Consider the following 16,717-nt stretch of genomic DNA (forward strand, 5'->3'; position numbering starts at 1 on the left):
ATGGTGATGCTCAGGTTTTCATGTATAGCCAATATCAGCAGGAGTTCAACTCCTGGTGTAACTCTTTCCAATTAGTTGAAATCTAATGTTTGAGTATTTTTAGAGAATTGAGTATATATATATTAAGTATTTCAACTAATCAGCATTGAATATTTTACAGAAATCATTTCTCTGTCACTGTTTTAATTGTTGCTATTACTGCTGGAACAGGGCTTCTACATAAGTACACAAAATATACAGATTATTTGATAAAGCAGTTATATCTAACAAAGTAGAGAGATGAGTAGAATGATAGGTCCCACCACATACAATTTCCTCAATAGTCTGTCTGTTAATGAGGCACCACACTGGGGACTATCATGAATTGACTTGAGTTCATTAGTGCCACTCCATCACCACCATATATGAGAACGCCTTAGCCTTTTCTTGGCCTGCCACACTAGCAGGATATCCTTATAAAATTTCCTGATACTTACATGTTGGTTTCAGGATGGGTCATTTTATTAATTATTATTTACCTCCCGATTTTTCTCAATTTTCATTAGGTAACTATTATTTAATGTTTATTGCTGAATTCCTGAAATGCTATTGACGTTGGAAATCTTTCCATTATGATTAGTAATTCTTGTCCTTGTTTGTTATCTATATTAAGATGGCAAGCGTTTCCATGGCGGCCAGAGAAAACAATTTAAAGACACTTTGAAGACCTTCAACATTGATTCATCATCATGGGAGCAAACAGTATCAGGTAGAATCAAGTGGGGAGCTACTGTTCATAACAGGGCCCACCAATATAAAAGTGACAGGAAAGCTGCTGCAGAGAAACACAGGCAAGATAAGAAGAACAATGTTCAAAGTCCTAAACATCTGCTACCATTCCCTGTTCTCACTGCAGAAGACCTCACCCATGATGACCTTCCCACTCCACCTTCCAGGATAATGGTCCTCATCGTTCTGATGGACAAATAATAACATATTAATAAAATATAAAACATCTTAAAAATAAATATTTAAATAAGATAAGCCAATTGTCTAACACAAAGTACATGACACATTGAGTACATGTGAACAGAGTCAATAAAACAACTATTGTGATTGAGCACATGCATGGCGGCTGGATGCAAAAGCCGGGCCATGTGTGGAGTGACATCACAGTAAGGAAAAAGAGAAAGCCTATGAAAAGAATGTGTGCACAGACAGACGATCACATTCAGAGGTCAGAGAGAAGGAACATGATCATATTTGGGAAAGTACCTGGAAATAAATGTCCTTGTTACAAAAGAAAAAAGGTGAGTAGAGTCATTACTTGTCTTCTGTTCCTTCAGACGTACTCTGTATACAACGTGTCGGTCCCGTTGGGTATTTGAAATAAACGATGAGAATTCAAGCTTAAAATTTAAACTTTATGAAATCATCAAATCAATAAGGTAAATAACTCTTTAATCTATGGCATTTCAAAGCCTAATTCTTCTCATCAGAGAAGTAGAAAAATAGATCATTGCTTAAAGGTGAAATGTTTTCAATCACCTTTAAAAACCTTGTTTGTCTGTTTGGCATTTTAAAATACCACAAATCGACATCTGCATCCCAGTACAAACTAATCAGTCGTCTCTGCATCATGAGTAAGTGGCTTGGATCAATAAAAATAACAAAAAATATTGCCAAATCATCTCGGCAAAAACAATCTTCTCAGTTTAGTGATAAGCAATACAGGGTAGAGCGATACATTTTTCCCCCCGAAATAAAACAACACTACAGCTTTATTTTAAAACTTTTATTTAAAAAAATCAGTTCAGGTAACTTGATTATATAGTAGAGTTGACATCTATTCAATGTAGCTGCCTTCAGCCTCAATCATCGATATGGATCCGGAACTGGGAGCATGCGTTTTCCACAAGCGCCGGCAGGAGCTCAGCGAATACTCAGTGGATGGTGGTGATCAGGATGGATGTTCGATGTATAACCAAACAAAACAGTCCAGCAGAGGAGAAGGGGGAGGACAGTGAAGAGTACAAAGTCGTAGCACTCCTTCTGAAGCCAAGCCTGGGTCTCTTTGGATTTCTGGGCTAGCACCGAGTCCTGCTGTCACAACCAGGGTTTGCCAGCAGCCACTCGATTGCACCAGGGGGTCACCACATTTCAGCACATCCAGGTACACTTTGGTGTTGACTTTCAAGCCAACTTCGAAGATATGAGATGGCATGATGTGACCCTCATTTGATACCAAAGACCATAACTATGGCTGAAAACTTTGTCGAGTTGTGTCCTCAAGCGTTGAACCATCTGGATTTGATTTTTGAGGGTGCTGGCAATGGTCCTGTTGTCATAACTTGGATCAGTAGAGAGCATAAGTTGTACAGTGGTGCATCTGCAACCTCACTCGTTGAACATTGTGTCACTTTCAGACATGATAGGAGGCTCCTATTGCTCTGGCAACTAGTAGATGGGCTGCAACAAAAAAAGAAAACCAGTTTTCATCAAACGGAAATAGAATCATATCGTCTTTTCTATGGTGACAATTTTATCATTCCACCCTGTACAGATTTTGTCCTACAAGATCAACAACTGGTAGGATGACTGTGATATTGCACAGAATCAGGGAATCTATAGGTGGCTTCATTTCCTGAGCGATCATATTCTCAGTATGATAATGGTAAACTTTTTTCAATGAACTTTGCATTAAATTCCATCCTTAGTGATCAGGCCACCTACCTCAAATACTCAAAGCGCCCACCATATATTTATTCAGGATGTTGATAATCAAATCATATTGCTAAAGAAGCTGCAACCAGAACTAGTTCCTATTATGAAGCTGTTCGATCGTTGCTTAAAAGAGAAATGTTTCTTATCACCTTGGGAAATTTTGTCAGTCTGTTACTGGAGATTGGTTTTCTGCATTTCAATACAGACCAGTCAGTTACCTGTGCATCATGAGTATGAACTTGAATTTGTGATGAATCAACCACCTCAGTAAAAACAATCTATTTATTGACAAGCAATATGGATTTCATCCTGCAAGATCAACAGCTGACGTCCTGATGGTAATATTGTACAGGATCAGTGAATATCTCAACAGAGGTCTTGTTTCTAGGGTGATAAAGTTTGGCACAAACGTTTGCTTCACAAGCTTGGTAGCTATGTAATATCTGTAAATGTCCTTTCAACCATCAAATCCTTTTTCTCAAATCTATACATATATAAGTAATCTTGTCTGTGTGCAGAGCGGTCTCTACCAAATTCCTCTGTCAATTTTTGGTCTACAGACTTGAAATTTGATATATGGTAGATTCGAACCTATGGAACAAATTCGATTTTGTTTTTAACTAGTAAAAATAGCTGCTAAGGGGTCAAAATTGAAAAAATTGGAATTTGATAGGTGTAAATCGACTAAACATGTATCTTCTGTGCCTGTGCAAATATACATTTATATGTTTAACTATGTTAATTTTTTAAGTTTTGATATGCATATGAATGTAATGAATAATGCTGGAGAGCTATGTTTTGGTTTTGATTCTAGTTGATAGTATCACAATCATATATATATTTTTGTAAATTTTCAAATCACTACTATATATTGAGTACAATATAATAATCAATAGAGAATTAGCTCCATAATAATAAATATGAAATCTACATAAATTTAAATATCATATTTAAGTGTATTTTACGACCAGATGCCCTGCTAATAAGTCTATAGAAATACCTATTTATAATACCTCCCCATAGGACAGTGTTAGATACCAGGGTCGTTAAGTAGTTGTTTATGAGCAGACGTTAAAAGCCTCCAGTATAAATGCCAGCGTGCCTAAGAGATCTATATGTGGCCCAATCCTCTTCCTGATATTTATCAATGATCTTCCCAGTCATATTTTGAGATCATTGTTAATGTCTATACAGATGACAACCATCTATTTCAAAGAGCATTGGTGATCAAAATCTTTTTTGCTTCTCTTTCTTCTTACTCTGATGACTTTGTGAAGACATACTTTTGATACCTCTAAAACCAAGCTTTTCTCTTTTTATCAACATCGCTCAGATTCTCACTCCCCCCCCCCCCCGAACTAAAATAAATGGCTCTATCGTTGAGGAAACTCCCTGCTTAAATAAATTACCCCTAAATTTCACCCCAAACCTGAAATGGAAGAATTGCATGAAATCCATTGCTAAGCTCACAAGAAAAATGGTTAGATCTTTCTATTGCTCCAGAAAGTATCTGAGTCCCGATGCAACACTTCATCTGCATAAGAACAAATTCGTTCTAAGATTAAATACTCTTGCTACATCAGAGGAGATGCTGCTCAAAGCAGCCGTTCCTGCTTTGTCTGGTAGGTGATGTCTTCTCCTCTGTAATAATTTTCCATCACAGAAGAGCTGTTGCTAGTCTTTTTCTATTCTGTTATTTTCATGACAGATGCTTGACTAATCTTCAATCTATGATCCCTTTCTGTAAAAAATTCACAATAAAAACTCGTCTAGCTACAACCACTGTCAATAATTTTCATTTCTTTCTCTCTCTCTCTCTCTCTCTCTCTCTCTCTCTCTCTCTCTCTAAAAATAAATGAAACCATACAAAATTATTACTTTTATTCAACAACTTAATTAAGAAGATACAACATAAGTATTCATAAAGATTGAGTGTTCAGTGTCTGAGAACGATCTGGAAACAGATAGAGGTTTTGTCAGAAAGGATAAATTAAGTACGCGTTTGTTTTGGTCAGTGCCTTGTGTGCTTACGTGTGTGTAAATGACTAGACATAATGAGATGTGTGTGAATGCCTTTGTTTTGTTAGTGTATGGATTTATGTTTGTTTAGCAGAGTGAGAGAGTGTATGTCTCTGGAAAAAAAGATGAAGAAGAGAAAGTTATATGTTTATGTTTTCATTATATGTTCTGGAATTCTCTAATTGGCTGAAAGAAACTGTTGATTGAAGATGTTTCAATCAAGAGTCAATACCTAAATACAATATTGCAGCTGCTGTTTGTTTGTGTGTTTAGCATCATTCATGATGATTTTGTTGGCATTCGTTTCCTCTGTATCTTTCTATTAAGAATTCTTTCTAATAGAAGGATAGTGACAATGTGAATTTTTTATTTATTTTTTTTTTTTAACTTACCTTCACCCCAAACAAAGCATATTACCTCTTGGACGTAAGTGGCTACAAATTGCCTAAGAAAGATTAAGATGTTGGTTTATGTTACATTTGAACTTCTGCATATCCGTACAGTTAGGGAAGCAGATAGCAGGAAGGGAACTCCAAAGTTTAGCTGTTCTAGGGAAGAAGCTATCAGAGTAAAAAGCTTTCTGGCATTTAGGGACCTTAGCAGTGAAGGGGCATGATTTTGCTGCTAAGCAGGTTTGTCGGGGATATGTACATTGAGGGATACAAGTGCAATGAGTTCATTAGAGCACATTCCATTAAAATATTTGTAAAACAGGCACAGGGATGCAACATTGCAGCGATGGGACAGGGGTTGGAGCCTAGTTGACAGAGTGGGACCTATTAGATTGCCGACTCTTTTTTGGACCCTATCCAAGAGAAAGAGACTAGTAGTAGATGTACCAACCCAGATGTAGCAACAATTAGAAAACGCATTGTGGATGCGTTATCGGCAGCTCCTGTTACTCTCGCTTCTTCTTATTTGTCCCTCAGTCCTCATTTTTTAATGAGTGATTTTTCTGACAAAGGGAAAAGAAAAAGCTGTTTTCTAGGTTGGCAGTATTTTGCGCGAACAGTTGGCAGAGATGGCGGAAATTTTCTGTTTCTATGTCTATCCTTGTAGCCATGTCACTAGTAAGGGTGCTGGAGGTAAACGTTTTGTCTGGGCTGACGTTATCCGCCTGATAGTCAGGGACCCGAACCTTGGATTAACCACCAAGGAGGCTGTCCTATCAGCAGGTGCAAAGTACTGGAGTTGCTGTATTGCCATTTGGTGAATGGAATCTGGACCATGCAGTAGCTTCTGGTGGGGCCTCTCGATGCCATACTAGTGGGTAATTGTTACGGCTTTACCTTATCATTAGCTACAAATAAAAAAAAAAATTCTTCGTTTCTTTTTCTCTCTTAGTTTCCCCTCTCTGTCCTGCTCTAAGTAAATCTGACGACCTAGTCCACAAATTCCAAAAATTCATCATGACAAGTTTCAAGAAAAAATACACGATTAAACCCGGTTCTCCAACTTCCAATGTAGACTCCTACTACCATGTCTCCTTCTCCAACATCAGTGGTCTACGTTCTAACCTTCCAGAGGTTGTAACCCAATTACAGGAGACTAAACCAGACCTTTTATTTTTAAGTGAAACTGACATTGGACAGGCTATTTCCCTAGAAGAGTTCGCAATTAAAGGATACTCTAACTTAACTTCTAAATCTGACCCCCAAGATCGCCATGGGCATGGAATTTGTGCCTATATTAGGGATAACTTTCCATGTGGTAGGGACATCTCCCGGGAAGATCCTAACTTACCCTATATGTGCTTCCGGGTTGCTTTAACTCACACTACGGTATTTATATTTACTCTCTATCGCCCCCATAACAGCGGAGTTACTATCTTTCAAAGCATATCTAAGAAAATTGACCAAGTCTTATCTGCTTATCCTTCAGCTAACATTCACGTATGTGGTGACTTCAATGTTCACAACGTCGAATGGTTGACCCACTCTAACAAGACCGATGATGAGGGAAGGTTCTGTCATGATTTCTTCATTGCCTATGACCTCACTCAGATTGTTCAGGAACCCACCCATGTGCCCGACAATGATGGCCAGTATGCGAGCCTACTAGACCTTTTTCTCACAACTTGCCCTGAACTATGTTCAGTTTCTGTTCTGTCGCCTCTTGGCTCTTCCGACCACTCTGTTGTATCAATTAAGATAAAAATGAAATGTAATAAGTCCCCAGACGTACCTCTCCATCGTACAGTATATCGATACACTAAGGCTGACTGGGATAGCTTCCGTACATTTATAACTGATCTACCTCTGCATTCCATGTTTAAAAAGGATGTGTCCTCTATAGTATTAGACCTGACGGAATGGTTAATTGTAGGTATTGACCGTTTCATACCCTCGAAAAAGTTTCAGCAAAAACCTAACAGCCAGCCATGGTTCTCTCCAGAATGTGCTGCTGCCATTGCGCACAGAAATCACTTTTTCCACTGTTTCCAACGTAATAGATGTATGAAAACTAAAGCCGCTTTCAGGACTGCCAGCAACCATTGTAAGAAAGTAATAAAGAATGCAAGAGAGTTGTATGCTCTATCTGTTAAGTCCAAAGTAGCTGAGCAGCAGCTTGGTTCCCACCAGTTTTGGCAAATAGCAAACAGAATCCTGAACAGAAGCGTGTGCTCTATCCCAACTATTATCAATGGACCTGAGGTAATCTCATCAGCATCAGACAAAGCCAAACTCTTTGTCAAGAACTTTGCAGCTAATTCTACCCTTTGCGATCAAGGCTGCCAACCCCCAATATTTCCTCCTGTATCAGAAAACATGCTATGTGATATACGTATATCTGTACGTGATGTTGCCAAGCTAATCAAAAACCTTGATTCCAGTAAAGCAACTGGCCCTGACGGTATTCCAATTATAGTACTAAAAAAACTTAAACCTGAACTAGCGCCCATACTTACAAAACTGTTTAAACGTTGTCTTAAGGAGAATAGTTTCCCATCTCCCTGGAAAATTTCATCAGTATGCCCTGTATTTAAGAATTCAGGTGATCGCTCATCCCTCTCTCAGTACAGGCCAATAAGTCTCTTGTGCGTCATGAGTAAGTTGCTGGAATCTGTATTAAATACAGAAGTAATCAACCATCTCAACAAAAATAACCTTCTTAGTGACACTCAATATGGTTTCCGTTCTGCTAGATCTACAGCAGATGTGCTTACAGTTATATCTCATAGGATTAGCAAATCTCTCGACGGAGGCAACCTTTCTAGGGCAATTGCTCTTGACATATCTAAGGCCTTTGATAGGGTATGGCATAAAGGTTTACTTCATAAGATCTCTAGCTATGGTATTGCTGGAAATGTCTTCTCAATTATTAAATCATTTCTTTCTGATAGGTTCATAAGAATAGTAGTTGAGGGGCAAAAATCAGAAGCTCACAGTATTAATGCCGGTGTCCCTCAGGGGTCCATCCTGGGCCCAACTCTTTTCCTGATCTACATTAATGATCTTCCAAATCACATCCTTACATCATTTGTAGACATCTATGCTGACGACACTACCATTTATGGTAGCACATCTAAGACAGTAAACGACCAAGTTCTCTCCAATTCTCTCTCCTCTGATCTTGAGCATGTAGTACAATGGGGTAAAGAATGGCTGGTTACTTTTAATGCATCAAAACCAAGCTTCTCTCTTTACATCATCAACATTCTGATCCACATCTGACATCAATTGAAATGAATGGCTCTCGTCTTCAGGAGGCCTCAAGTTTTGACAAACTTCTTGGCTTGACCATTACTCCTGATCTTAAATGGAACACGTACATCAAATCTGTTGCCAAGGCCGCTGGAAAAATGGTGGGATCTTTCTATCGATCCGGTAGATATCTCACTGCTGATGCTATTCTCTATCTATATAAGAGTCAGGTACGTCCAAGGATGGAATACTGTTGCCACATCTGGGCAGGAGCTGCTAGAAAGGACTTGGCCTGCTTTGATAGAGTTCAAAATAGACTTCGTAGCCTCGTAGGAGATGTCCTTTTCTCTTCCTTGCAACCTCTATCTCACAGAAGAGATGTTGCGAGTTTGTCTCTGATGTATCGTTATTTTCATGGAAAGTGTTCGACTGAGCTTCAATCTATGGTCCCCCTCGCCAAACTTTCACAAGAAACACTCGTCTAGCTGTAAACACTATCAATAATTCCCCCCACTCTTTATCTGTGCCTAAACCTAAACGTAGATTCCATGAACAAAGCTTTTTTCTTAGAACTGCACGCCTGTGGAATTGTCTTCCGTTTTCCTGCTTTCTGGCTGACTACTATATGGTTGTCTTCGTCTAACGTAAATAAGTTCTTGATGAGCCGTTCCATATAAGTTATCAACTTTACCAAATTTTCATTACTAATGATTACTATAATGTCCAATTTCTACTGCACACTCTTTAACCCTTATCCTTGAGTGGCCTCTTGGCCTTGATAATGTGGTGATGCCTATGTAAAAAAAAAAAAAAAAAAAAAAAATACTCCATGCATGGATGAATGGTGGCCTTGTAGAGGTTCAGGATACTCTCAGGCGTGAGTAGTTTTCTAGCACGATAGAGGGAGCCCCTCTTCTTTGCAGAAGCCTTTGTAATGTCTTCAATGTATTTGTTCCAGTTCATATTTCCTGGGAATGTTAGACCGAGAAGTTTGAAGGAAGAATTCTCAGGTAGGGAGTTATTTATCATGGATATCGGTGGTTTGAGAGGTTTCTTGTAATTGTTACAGGAAAGCAGTTAGTCTTACTAGCATTAAATGTTACCTTCCATTTACGTCCCCATTCCCATACGGTCTGGAGGTCATTTTCTAAGTATTCAGCCATTGTCTTGGGATTGTGTACATCTATTCTTCTCTCAAATTGCTAATATTCCTATCTACATGGTGTTTCTGTGGAACGGATTCGAACTTGGTGCACCCAAGTTGTTAGTTTGTGCCACTGTCACCTCCCTACTGCTGCCGCTTTTAAACAGACTCATGCAATGCAATAATACTTAGAATTTCATTATGTCGTAAATAACAAGTAAAATAAAAACTACTTTATTACATAAATGGCTGACATTCTGAAAATTTATGACTACTTAATTATCGATGCTAAAACAAAATAGACAATTTAAAAAGTAAACCGTTTTTGTTTTCTTTCACACTAAAATTATTGAAAAAGAGTCACCAGCCATTTTTAGAGAAGGAGTGGGTGGGTAGGTTTATTCAAAATTCCACTATTCAATGACAAATATATTAACATCTGTTGTAATGTGGGTGATCAATTTTAATTTATGATAAGCTTACAATTATTGTGAACTAAATAGTAGTAGTAGTAATAGTAGTAGTAATAAAAATAAAAATAAAAAAGAATAGTATTATTGTAGATTAACACCCTCAGCTAAATCACTCCTAAAAATGAGATTCTACTTTTTTTTTGGGCTGTGAATAATCTAACACTGGCAGGAAGAAGAAGAACAAAAACAACAACAAAACTATTTTACAATTTAGAGTGGGGATCAGTTTTGCATATAAATTTAATGTAAAATAATCCCTTAGTTCAGAACTACTTGGATTTTTTTAGGACAAATGACCAGTTTTGTGTGGCTCTGGAAATATATGCGTTTTAAGGATGTTTTTTTTTTTTTTTTTTTTTTTTACATAGGCATCACCACATTATCAAGGCCAAGAGGCCACTCAAGGATAAGGGTTAAAGAGTGTACAGTAGAAATTGGACAATATAGTAATCATTAGTAATGAAAATTTGGTAAATTTGATAACTTATATGGAACGGCTCATCAAGAACTTATTTACGTTAGACTTGAAGACAACCATATTGTAGTCAGCCGGAAAGCAGGAAAACGGAAGACAATTCCACAGGCGTGCAGTTCTAAGAAAAAAGCTTTGTTCATGGAATCTACGTTTAGGTTTAGGCACAGATAAAGAGTGGGGGGAATTATTGATAGTGTTTACAGCTAGACGAGTGTTTCTTGTGAAAGTTTGGCGAGGGGGGACCATAGATTGAAGCTCAGTCGAACACTTTCCATGAAAATAACGATACATCAGAGACAAACTCGCAACATCTCTTCTGTGAGATAGAGGTTGCAAGGAAGAGAAAAGGACATCTACGAGGCTACGAAGTCTATTTTGAACTCTATCAAAGCAGGCCAAGTCCTTTCTAGCAGCTCCTGCCCAGATGTGGCAACAGTATTCCATCCTTGGACGTACCTGACTCTTATATAGATAGAGAATAGCATCAGCAGTGAGATATCTACCGGATCGATAGAAAGATCCCACCATTTTTCCAGTGGCCTTGGCAACAGATTTGATGTACGTGTTCCATTTAAGATCAGGAGTAATGGTCAAGCCAAGAAGTTTGTCAAAACTTGAGGCCTCCTGAAGACGAGAGCCATTCATTTCAATTGATGCCAGGGTTGGAAGCTCTTTTACTTTTTACAGCTGTTAGGTGTGGTTTTATGGAGAGGGAAAAGGGGACTTTGCCACAAATTGACATTAGATTAACATCCTCACTAAATCATGTCACTAAGACTTAAAGTAATGTTTTTTTTTTGAGGGGATGAGACTGTCATTTGACATTAGTGTTTGTAGTAGGGCTAGGTATATTTTGGAGGGAGATTACCACTTAGACGTAGTGGTACTTTTTGTTCTCTTTAAATATCTCATTTTCTAGTTTCTTTTTGATAAGATTGTATTTTAACAAGATTTTTTTAATAATTATAGAATATGGGGTAAGAGTTGGTGTTCATCAATTCATAATCGGGACCTGTCAATTCTTAAGACCAAGGTTACAGGTGCAGAAATCTCTAGAAGTTGAAAGTAGTAGAGTATCATCGGGACCATTAAAGGTAAACTTGATGAGATCTCCGATTTACAGAAGGCTTCCACCTATATAAAATAAAAAAGTGTGAATAACTTTGGAAAAATAGCGACATCAGACAAAGGACTCAAAATTGCTGTATGGGAATGAAATAACATTAATGATTAAAAAAACAGTAATTCAAATCATTACAATTTTTGCTAATACGTATCTTGTGGAAAAGGCATAAAGTTTATGCTTACTAATTTTCATGAATAGAGAGACACACATGGTTATTTTCTGAGAGGGAGAAAGTCGTTAAGCTATGTAAGCATGATGCGTGGGTGTTAGGAAAACAGTAGTTTGTTGAAAAGAAGAAATAATTCTCGTTCGATGGGGTAACTTTCCATGGTTAGAATTTAAGGTGTATAATGTGCGCAAAGTCATGTTGGGTGATTTTAACGTCCCACAACGACGGAGTCTAGTGTATTTGCTGAGGATGCGCAGCGGTGATGTTTACTCATAAAACTGCATCCTGGACTGGTTTGATTTTTGCGGACAAAATCTTATATAGGAGAGTTTTAGAACATTCCAGTTTGTCTGTTGTACTCTCCTAGATGAAAAGTCGATCAAAGAAGAAGGAATAGAATTATTGCAGGTTGATAGCAGTCCGAAAGAAAAGTGACATCATTAATTTGTTAATTTTATGGTTGCCTGGGTGCAATGAATTGCATAATTTCAAAAGAAATGAGCCACCTGTGTTCTCGTTTCCGTTTGGAGTACATTAAGGAGTTGAGCAGAGCAGAATGCTGTAGTTAATAATTCCTTGTCATTCCTCTGGTTTGAGACGATCTGATGTTTTTCCATATAAGTCTGCAAGTGAATCTGCAGTTCGAAGTGATGGATGCAAGTGAGTTTGCACAGTCTGGAATGATGGGTTCATAAGAGTTTGCACAGTCAAAAGTGATGGTTGCAAGCAAGTTTTCACAATCAGAATACAAGTGGGTCGGTACTGGTGTATCGGCATTGCGTAGTGCCGATCTCCTCATACTTATGAATGCATGAAAATCTGAGGTACTGGTAATGAGCTTGTTCTGAAATGTCGAGCTTGGTTTTCCCAGCAAAAATATGCGTGCACTTACACATACAACAATGGCCACTACATATAACATAATGAATTACATTGCTTAATATCCAAAAAACTACTTATATGCGGAAAACTTTATATACGATATTCATTTTCATCACACCCGATAACCCTTAGAAAACAAGTTTTTAAGGTAGGTTTTGTGTTGGTTTACCAGGCAACAATTACCTATTTTTTATTAAAATTTATTTATTTATTTATTCTTTCCTTCCAGAAAAAATAAATCTTGTTTTATTTTATTTATTTATTTAAAAAAAAAAAATTTTTCCGTTATTTTTACTACTACTAAAAAAAAAAGATTAACTCTTCATTATCTTGTAATTTTATAACGTCCCCCCCTCCATCTGCTTTGGTGTGTTGCATAAACAAATATGGTCGCTATGTCACATTACTGCATGAAATACACTGAAAAGTATGTTTGCAATATTGTGAAAACTAGTTGCCCACTTCAATTTTAAATGCAATATTCATTTTCAGCACATCCGAAGACCCTAGAAAACAAGTTTTTAAAAGTAGGTTTGTGTTGGTCTACCAAGCCACATTTACCAAAAATTAATTCAATTTAGCATGTTATTTTATGTTTAAAATTTAATTCTCCCCCTCCTCCACACCAAAAAAATTTAAATGAAATTTATCGTTATTTATGTTTCAAATGTAATTCTCTCCCCCCAAAAAACAACTTTGAATTTGTCATCTTTTTACGCATTTCTTCCACCCATCATCAAATGTTAAAAAATGCAGGGGTGACATACCTCATTGAACGCTAGGTGGCCAAGAAGTGAGTGCTCATTTTATGTTGAGTTTATATAGGTAAAGCTCCCCCCCCTTTAAAATATCAAATTTTTATTTTTTTTCAAAATTTCTTTTTTCATATTATTTTTAAAGGCCATTTAAACGTATTAGGCAAAAAAAAGTAGATTATCATTTTTTTAGGGGTTAAATGCACCACCACCGAGAGATAAAGCTAACTGAAAAATGACGTCACTCATAGTAGGCAAAACAAGTGAGATCTGTCAAGCAGTCAGACTTAATAATGAGTGACAGTTTTTGAAATAGTTAAAATTGACTAATGAGGGTTTTCATCTTTATCCAGGATACACGGAATTGAATAGTTCTGCTATTCATGGAATAATAGGTCTGGATCTAATTCAACAGATAAATAATCTCTGTTTAATCAAATGTTTGAGAGGTACTGCGTGGAAGATTTCCAAGTATATAATTCCCTTAGGTGAAGGGCCCAAATTTTTAAATTTTAATTAAAATGTTAAGGAAGAGTTACTGGCCTTTAATAAAGTGCTAAATGCTCTCCCTACATGCAATTCTTATTTGATTGATAGCATGCTGAATCTTACTGTTACTTATGAGGATGCACTACAACCGTTCTTTAATGAATCTTCCGTAGAGCACGGAATTGAGAGGTTTTTCTCTCTAGATTCCATTGGAATTGATGAGAACAATAAGCTGTGTTCCTGTGATGAAGAGAAGATAAATAAATTTAAAGAATCTATCATCCTCAGGAACTGAAAATATTATATTGATTTGCCCTGAAACTCTGAGAAACTTTCTAAAGTAGAGTCTAATTATGTGCCATCTTTGCGAATAATGCAGAGGGTGCCAGAGTCCTTAAATAATAAGTGTCTGTATGATAACTATCTGCAAGTTTTCAGAGAATATGAAGACTGCGGAATAATGGAATCCTTCTTGGTTCTACCCTGAACATACGAGAATTACATCTGGATCCCCCACAGACCTGTAATTAAGGAGGATCTGGGGGTAACAATGAAGATCCGCTCTGTCTTTAACTATTCATTAAAATGTCGGGAGGGGGGTACTCCAATCAATAACGCCATTTACTCTGACGTCAATTTAACAGTTTAACTATTGAACCTGCTAGTAGCCTTAAAAAATACAATCATGTTCTTTTAGGCGATTTGCGTAAGGTCTTTCTACAGATTCACCTGAAATCTATTCGAGATAATAGATTTTGTTTTTTTCTTAAGGTGAACGATAAATTGTACACCTTCAGATACAATACTGTTATATTTGGTTTTAATGCCAGTCCTTCTTTTATTTTGAGTTTTATTCTCAAATTTCTTGCTGAAAAATATGACTGATTTGGCCTCTTGTACAATTTCCGACAATTTTTATGTTGACAATTTGGTCACCACTATTTGTGACCATGATTTCTTACTTTCAGTTTATAACAATGTCTGTGACAGGTTAAGTGAAGCAGGGTTTGAGTTATGGTTCTGCAATTCCAATTGCACGAACTTGCAAATTAAAATGTTGGAACATGATTCTGTTACATCTCCACTTCCCACCTACGAAAAGGTGTTGGGTTGTCGATATTCCCCTCAACAAGATTCTTTTAAACTTACTCCTCCAGCTATAGATGGAATAATGGAATCAAAACTAAACGTGAGGTTTTATCGCAGATTTCAAGTGTATACGGCCCATTGTTATTGCTTCTCCTTGTCACTATTCAGGAGAAGATTCTAGTCAGTCAATTGTGGAAAAATAATTTTTCATGGGATCAACAGATCCCTGAAAGTTTTCTTACTTTGTGGTAAATGTATGCCAAAGAATTAAATAATTTATGGGACTTTGAGTTCCCCAGATGTTTATTAGTGAAGGACTCCCCGGTCGAAATCATTTGTTTCTGTGATGCATCTAAGCATGCTTACGGATTTTCATTATATGTGAAACAAGGGACCCAATGTTCCTTGATGTTCGCAAAAGTTAAAGTGGCTCCACTCAAAGGGAGATCACCCACTAACTTGAAATTGATGGCTAAATATTTGGCCCTTAAAGTTATTCCTCAGGTCTTGAAGGCCGTAATGCCTATTAATATCCATGCCCTTTTCCTTGTTAGATGCATAAGTAGCCCTGTCATGAGTTTTAAATAGGAAAGGTTAAAAAAATATATATATATTTTTGTGGAAAATCTTATATTGGATATAAATTTGTCCCCCTCTCAGTACAGACCAATAAGTCTCCTATGTGTTGAGCAAGTTGCTGGAATCCATATAAAAAGGGAAGTAGTCAACCACCTCAGCAGAAATAACCTTCTTAGTGAAATACAATATGGTTTCCATTCTGCTAGATCTACAGCAGATGTGCTAATGGTTATATCTCATAGGATTAGTGAATCTCTCGACAAAGTTTTCCTTTCTAGGGCAATTGGTCTTGACATATCAAAGGCCTTCGATAAGGTATGGCATAAAGGCCTACTTCACAAGATTTCCAGCTACATTATAACTGGAAATCTTTTCTCAATCATTAAATCATTTCTGTCTGATAGGCTCATAAGAGTAGTTGTTAATGGACAGAAATCAGAGGCCCACAGTATTAATGCTGGCTTCCCTCAGGGGTCCATCCTGGGCCCAACTCTCTTCCTGATCTACATCAATGATCTCCCAAAACACATACTTAAATCATTCGTTGACATCTATGCTGATGACACGACCATCTATGGCAACACATCTAATGACAAAGTTCTCTCTGATTCTCTCTTCTCTGATCTAGAGTGTGTGGTACAGTGGGGGAAGAGGTGGCTGGTTACTTTTAATGCATCTAAAACCAAGCTATCTTTATATCATCAATGCTCTGATCCCCATCTGGCATCAACTGAAATGGATGGCTCTCGTCTAGGGGAAGCTTCACGTTTTGATAAGCTTCTGGGCTTGACCTTTACTCCTGACCTGAAATGGAACACGTACATCAAGTCTGTTGCCAAGGTCGCTGGAAAAATCGTAGGATCCTTCTACTGCCCCAGAAGATATCTCACAGCTTATGCAATTCTCTATCTATATAAAAGCCAAGTACGTCCAAGGATGGAGTACTGCTGCCACATCTGGGCAGGAGCTGCTAAAAACAGCCTATCCTGCCTTGACAGAGTACAAAATAGGCTTCGTGGCTTAGTGGAAGATGCCCTTTTCTTTGTCCTGCAACCTCTCTCCAACAGGAGAGACGTTGCGAGCCTGTCTTTGTTTTATCGTTACATCCAAGGCAAGTGCTCGTCTGAGCTCCAATCTCTGGTCCCCCCTCGCCAATCTTTCACGAAAAAC

Source organism: Euprymna scolopes, chromosome 1 (assembly GCF_053919585.1).
Source record: "Euprymna scolopes isolate OS-2025 chromosome 1, ASM5391958v1, whole genome shotgun sequence".
NCBI classification, from domain to species: Eukaryota; Metazoa; Mollusca; class Cephalopoda; order Sepiida; family Sepiolidae; genus Euprymna; species Euprymna scolopes.